The sequence below is a fragment of the Sapajus apella genome, unplaced genomic scaffold (genome assembly GCF_009761245.1).
Source record: "Sapajus apella isolate SASKATOON/1434 unplaced genomic scaffold, GSC_monkey_1.0 scaffold6, whole genome shotgun sequence".
NCBI classification, from domain to species: Eukaryota; Metazoa; Chordata; class Mammalia; order Primates; family Cebidae; genus Sapajus; species Sapajus apella.
In genome coordinates this window covers 55,373,250-55,380,588 of record NW_022436946.1, presented here as the reverse complement: position 1 = coordinate 55,380,588, position 7,339 = coordinate 55,373,250, and the positions used below count along the sequence as shown (strand labels likewise).

General features: G+C 37.5%; 1 pseudogene; it reads right to left on the bottom strand.

Annotated features, from left to right (window-relative positions):
* Positions 1-33: 33 nt before the first annotated feature.
* Positions 34-1,107, bottom strand: LOC116549069 (annotated as a pseudogene).
* Between the last annotated feature and the right edge of the window lie 6,232 nt (positions 1,108-7,339).

Genomic DNA, 7,339 nt, shown 5'->3' with positions numbered 1-7,339 from the left:
TTTTTTTTTTTTTTTTTTTTTTTTTTTTTTTTCCTAACACCTGGTACTTTATTAGTGGGGAAACTCGCCTTGGTCTGCCAGAGAGACTGGGATGGGCAGGACCAGCGCGCATTCTCGAGGGGGTATTTTCTGGAAGATCAGGTGTTCTTCCTTGCAGGTTTAGAGGAAACACCCTCATAGATGAAAACGCCTCAGAGAGCAGCGCTGCAACTGCCAGGCAGCGGGGATAGGAGGGCGCCCTAGGCACAGCTGGGCCCTTGGGACAGCAGGACTTCGATGTCAGGCTCGATGTCAATGGTCTGGAAGCGACCGCTGTGCCTGTGCACGGGGCCACCGTCAGGGCCCACCGGGAACTTCTCAAAGCTCCATACAACATCATTGCGGCCTACCGGAGACCCGGTGATGAGCTTGGGGTCGGTCATGAGCGCAGTGGCATCGTCGTTGGGCGGTGGCAGGGCCTCCCGCAGGAAGGCGAAGAGAGGGCGCGACCCCGCACCGTTCACCTCCACTTCTTGAAGAGCACGAAGTTGGGCTCGAACCCACCACCAGGTCGGACGTACTTGAGGGAATTCGGAATCTCTTCGTTCCTGGCGTTCTCTTGATGTCCAAACTGGTTGCACCGGAAGCCGAGCACCACCAGGCCCCGGGGCCGAGGCGCAGCTGCAGCTCGTTCATGGGGTGCAGGGCCGGACCGTGGTGCCTCAGAGGGACGCCACATTCCCGATAAGCAGCGCCTTCCCCGCAGGGAGCCCGGGCTCACAGGCTCCCGCAGGCCAGCGGGCGCGCCGAGCAGTACACCGACTGGGCCGCCGCCGGAGCAGAGCAGCACACGGGCGCAGCTCTCCGAGAAGCTAAGGGAGCACCCCGAGACAGCCTAAAGGTTAGTGCCATTTTTAACCTCATTTTACAGGCGGGGAAACAAGGCAAACGATGCTTCAGCACCTTGTCCAAGTGCACACCGTTAATGAGTACCAACTGTGTTGAAGACCTAGCAGTTTATCTGTATGGGGAATTAGAGACCGCTGGAGTAGCCCAAACTGCTTCAGAACTGGTCTTGGATATTAGTGTATGCAAGCACATATGAAACATGTCTTTAAGAAACTGATTATGTTTCATGGAAAACTGGTATTAGAAAAGAGTGGGACAAAGATCAACATGCGAAAAATGGAGAAACAAATGTAAAAATCTTTGCTCCATAGCTGGAACTTTTTACTTTAAAATTTTTAAGGTACGATTGACATAACATGGCTTTGGAGGCAGATGGATTTGAGTTTGCAGTTCGTCTCTACAGTCTTTTATATTTTCTACCTTAATAATCAAGGATAAATTACTATCTTGTCTAAAATTTTGGTTCCTCATTAATGGCTGTACATATTTCCTTGTGAGATGTGAAAGGATTTTATGTGAACCTTGTGCAAAGCCTCTTAGCACATATGGTTAGTTCAAGAAGGTTATTTTACTACAGATTTTCTCCTTGAATCATTGACTTCTGCAACACACACATTTTCTAAATCTTAATCCCCCAGCCTTCCACCTCTTTCTTCTCAACCTAAGCAAATCACCTTGCCTCCTACCCACAAAGAAGTATCTGTCAGATGTAAGCTTTATCAGTTTTACTGGATTTAGTTGGAAAGACTCATTAAACTAATAAAGATGCAAATGGATCTTTAATTATAATTACATATTCTTAACATAAATTAATATACAGTTCTAAGGATATATACCGTGATATTATTTTGAAGATAGAACATACCATCTGCATAAATGATTTTTAAACTGTAGCCCATAGACTAATCAAAATGAACTAAAATGTTTATTAAAAGGAAGACTCCTGCTCCATTCAATAACTTCTGAATTAGTGACTCTGGGATGGGACTCAGTAACTGTATATAGTCTTAGCAAGCTTCCCAGATGTATCTCATCAATTGAAATTTGAAAGTCACTACATTTTAAGGCCAGATTTATGTATTGTTCACTCACCAGGAGACGAATATAATGCCTGCTGCATAGATAATGCCCAGTAACCAATAATCTTTTAATGAAAAGCTAGGTGGAACAAGTGGAAGCCTTTCCCATTTCTGGAAAAAAGTATTGCTATTAAAGTACATTCACCTCTGCATATCCCAGACAGTAGCAGAGCAGAGCAGCTTTGCAGTGAGACTCCCTGCTCCAAGGCACAGGGCTCTATTTGATCTGGAGAGTGCTTCTTTCACAGGCACTCTCCCCTCAGGGCTTTTGCACTTGTGTCTCTATCTTCCTGAAAGGTTCTTTCTTCAGATAATCACAGGCTTGCTCTATAACCACCTTTAATTTTTTTGCTCAGCTGGCACTTCGTAATTAAGGTAAAATTCTTTCCCAGAGTTCCTAATTCACCTTCCTTTTTTTTTTTTTTTCCATGCAAAGGATTTATTATTTTATAACATAAAAATAATTTGCTATTTTTTTGTTGTTTGTTCGGTATCTCCTCAATCTGGATTATAATCTCCATGAAAGGATGGCTTTAGTTTGATTTGCTCATTGCTGTTAGTCCAAATGTCTAGAAAAATTCCCGACATATAAGTGCTCAATAAACACTTGTTGATTGTAACTTATGTAAAATTTTAACCTTTCAATTTATGTGTTTGGTATCCAATAGAATCCATCTGAATATATATTTATACATATGTATATTCATATATATATAACAAGTGTAATTTCTCTCAAATTTTTAATCATTAGGTGATAGAAAACAGTATTTTTTTAACATCATCAAATAAAATTTACCTGAAAATCAAAAAGTATTTTCAATACTGTGGTTCACATAAACAGCAATCAGGAAACATGATCACAAATAAAATAGTGTAAACAAAAACATTGGTACTTAATTGTAATTGAGATAGGAAAGTTGACAATTCCTTTTAATTTTGGCAGCCATGGAAGAGTCTATTATCTAAACATTGTAGGTTTTCAAAAATAAAATCAGAAGCATAACATTGAAGATAGTCTTTTCCAAGCTCCTAAATAAATGTAAGAAATATCCCTTTAGTGTTTTAGTGATAGAACAATGTTTGTTTTTCCTGATATGGTGAATTTCAATTCAAATAATTTATAAATAACTAAAATATATGTTAATTTCAAAGAATTAGGGGTACATTAAACAATATCTATCACTATATTTCTGTCCGTTTTGCTCTTGTATTTCTCACCATTTCTACTGCTCACATTTTAGGGCAAGCTACTTTTGTCGTTATTGCAGACAAACTTTACAAATTATGCAAACTTAATGTAATAATTTAAAAATTGTTATAGAACTTTTATTTTTTGTCTTTCTGATTATTTGACCTTTGATCTATCATTCTGGAGGACCAGCCTACTTCAGGATCTAGGCAGTGTGCTTAGTAGATTATAATTTCTTGCTGAATGAAAACAGTGAAAAATATGGAAAATATATTTCACGTCCAGTGCGATTTTGCAGCAAGATAATTGTGCAGTAGTGAATTTTACTGATATAAAAATAATTCATATTACTTTACTTCTACCTTTACATTTACAAAGGGCAAGGGCTTAGTACTTATTTTACAGTTTCCTATTGTTGAAAAAACTTCTTCTTCCATTGTGGCAACAGGTGCTGATTACTGGTGGTGGGAGAACTTGAGAAAGGGAGAGTAACCTGAAAATCTGCCTCTTTTTATTTTGGGGAATAGGGATTAAAGTATAGGGAGGAGGAGGAAAGGAACAGAGTCAGAGAAATAAGAGAAGTCTGAACATCCAGACTTAGGAGGACTCTTGGGAAGGCATGATTGTGTTTTGGAACATGAGGACATGAGATCTGGGAGTGGCTCTGGCAGAATGATATGGTTTGGCTATGTCCCTACACAAATCTCATCTTGAGCTATAGTTCCCATAATTCCCATGTGTCATGTGAGGGACCAAGTGGGAGGTAATTGAATTAAGGAGGCAGTTACTTCCATGCTGTTCTCGTGATAGTGAGTGAATTCTCACGAGATTTGATGGTTTTATAAAGGGATTCCCCCCACGCTTCTACACACACACTTTGCTCTCTACTTCTACTTCCTGTGATCATGTGAAGAAAGTTGTGTTTGCTTCCCCTTCCACCATGATTGTAAGTTTCCCATGGCCGCCTCAGCCATGCTGAACTGTGAATCAATTAAACCTCTTTCCTTTATAAATAAGTCTCCAGTATGTTGTTATTAGCATCATGAGAATGGACTAATACAGTACTCGTCTGAAAATCCTATTTTCAATGAACTTTTTTCAAAGTTTTCACTCTATAATTGCTCTTACCTCATTATCAATTGTGCATTCTCTCCTTATCTTCCTAACACATACTGTTCTATCATTATGTACTTATTTGCGTATGTATCTGTTTCATGTCTGTAAGCTCCATATATTTGGGGAGTCTACCCATTTTACTTATTTACCTCTACCTATTCAGGGCCTGGTCACTGCCTGGCACATAGTAAACATTTTATATTTTTAAAGAATTAAAGGGAAATTTTAAAATCCTGAAAACTAGGCATAACATTTTTGCAATGCAGCTTTGATACCTGCTCCATTATGTATCTGTAATTGTAATGTCAACACTTTGTAGTTATTTTTATTTTCTTTATTATCTAAATTAGTGCTATCTGGTCTTGTCTTTGCCCAGGTAACTGTAACCTCTTATATATTGTCTTGAGTGGACTTGATTTTAAAATGTATATATTTTACAGAACAGGAGAAAAAAAATTTATCAACTACAACTAAATGATCTGTGGGAGCTTTAAAAACTTACCTAATTCTCTGAATCTGAGAGTCATTGGTTGTATGAAAGTTATTTATAACTAGCTTCTAGAATTGTTAATATTTGTAATGTACTACAGACTGAGTCTTCACAAAATAGGTGCTAAACTAATGGCAGCTATTTAAAATCATAGAGTAGCACTCAGCTCACAGTGAGTACACAAATAGGTACTGTATGATGTACACTGTAGCCTCGGTGTCTTTTTGGGCTACACAAATACAAAGCACTAGAATAGCATTTTCTTTTAACTCTTTATTTTCTGAAGGTTCAAGTGATAAGCAATGTAACTTTTTTTGTGGGTGTGGGCTTTGGGAAAACAGGGTCTTACTCTGTTGCCCAGGCTGGAGTGCAGTTGCAGGATCTAGGTTCACTGTAACCGCTGCCGCCCAGGCTCAGGTGATCCTCTCATGTCAGCCTCCAATAGCTGGGACTACAGGTATGCACCAACTCACCTGGATAAACTTTTGTATTTTTATCAGAGATGGTGTTTTGTCATGTTGCCCAGGCTGGTCTTGAACTCCTAGGCTAGGGTGATCTGTCCACCTTGGCCTCCCAAAGTGCTGAGACAACTGGAGTGAGCCACCATCCCCAGCCAGACATGCTGTTTCCATCACTTCTCAAACCCACAGAATAACAAAGAAAATGCAGACGCATAAATGACTATCTTTTGGTATGTCTACCTGAAATTGTAAAGCACTTATTATTGAACATGAGTCAAACATGGTGTTCAGCAAATAAGATATGTTCAATATTCATTTTTAGTCTGTTAATGGTCATCTTTTTATTTTAATAATTATTTCTCACATTTTAGCTTTTTCAATTTGTTCCTGGGGCTCTGTATCCCTCTTACATTATTTAATATTGTTTTTATTAAATTTTTCCCATTTAAAAACTTTGACAGCTTCTGATTCAACTGTTTCAGGATCATCCTTGTTTTTAAAGTATAAAGTAAAGCTAGCTCAATGTCTTCTCAATCAAATTATGCCAAAGAAACAAGTCATAATGATTCTGTACACAAATACATATTAAGCAAACCATTTCATATTTGAATAACTTAACAGATCATCGACTAATTAGTAGTAACTGAATATTAATTGGCCACCAGCTGGGAATTTGCATAGTGTCATCAATATGGCCTGGCCAGTTATCCCAGATGAGTATAATCATTCTGCATGTAAGGATATGAATGTGATAACATTGCTGACATTGGTGCTTTGGAATTTAAAACTACCATCAGAACTTTAATCAAATTCTGTACCAATAGAAAATTCATATTATAATAAGGTAATATTAGAAACATTTTTAGTGTATACATTGCAACTTTAAAATCTTCATGTCTACTTCATACTATGTCAAGAAGAGCTCTATGTAAAGATTTGTACACTTAACTCTTTTAGAGCTTTTTTCACATTGACATTAGAAAATAATTGCTAACAAGTACAGAGACTCTTTAAGCAGAAGAGTTGTTAAATGTGAATTATATTAAAGAACCTGCTTTAAAAATGTTTTATCTAAATATTAGTGATACTGCAGAGGGCAAGAGAGTCATTCCTACTGTAAAGAGTGTCACTTGACAAGTGTAAAGAGTAGAAAGTAATTACCAACTAGAGAATCATTGGATGTCCCTATTGGACATGTTAAAATTATAGGAAATCCTCAGTTTTTAATAAATGTATTCTCTTCAATTATGGATAAGAGGTTCATGACATCTCACTTTTGTATTTATTTGAATTATCTATTCTGTTACAATCCTGTTTGTTTTCATAGAATTATGCCAGCTTTTACACATAAAAAATATATTTACATTTTTTTGTGTGATATTTGATAAAATATCAAGATAAGCAACTGAACTTCTGGTTTTATATACTTTTTTAACCATTGTAAAATGAAACTATTAAATAAGACCCTAGTAAGGTAAATGCATGGGTACTTTGTTGGTCTTATGTAAATAGAAGAAGAAAGACTACACTGGCATGCTAGTTGTATGAGTTTTTCACAAATCATGCAATGGTAGTCATTCCCAAAAGTAAACACTGAGGAATGTTTTGCCACCAACCGATTCAAAGTTGAATTTATGAAAGTATAGATTTCCCAATGAAATTAAAAAAAAAAAAAAAGCGTTTCAAAGTAGAGACTCTGGAATTCTGTTTCAAACTGAACACCATTTCCCTAAATTCACCTTTGTGTCAAATAAGTTGAAATCATATTGTAAAGTTCTAGGATTATCTTTTATCCTAGAAGTATTTTTGAACTGCGAGTAGGTGGGAGTGAGCTTATGCACACAGGAGACCCTTTGGGGAGGACTGAGCTGTCAATAAGTTCCTGAAGGTCCCTAATATGGGGGTCTTGCTGGGCCTTATAGAGCTGCCCTGTAATTTAAGATTGTGAGTTTTAAGGTCTAAAGTCCATTAACAGTGGACACAAACATGGTCTAACTAGGCACTAGACCTAAGGCCATTTTGACATGTTAGTTTTATCAGTGAAACCTGATTATCAGGTATTTTCAAGGTAGTTTGTATGAAGCACCTCTCTTACAATTCCAGTTATCAGAGCTGA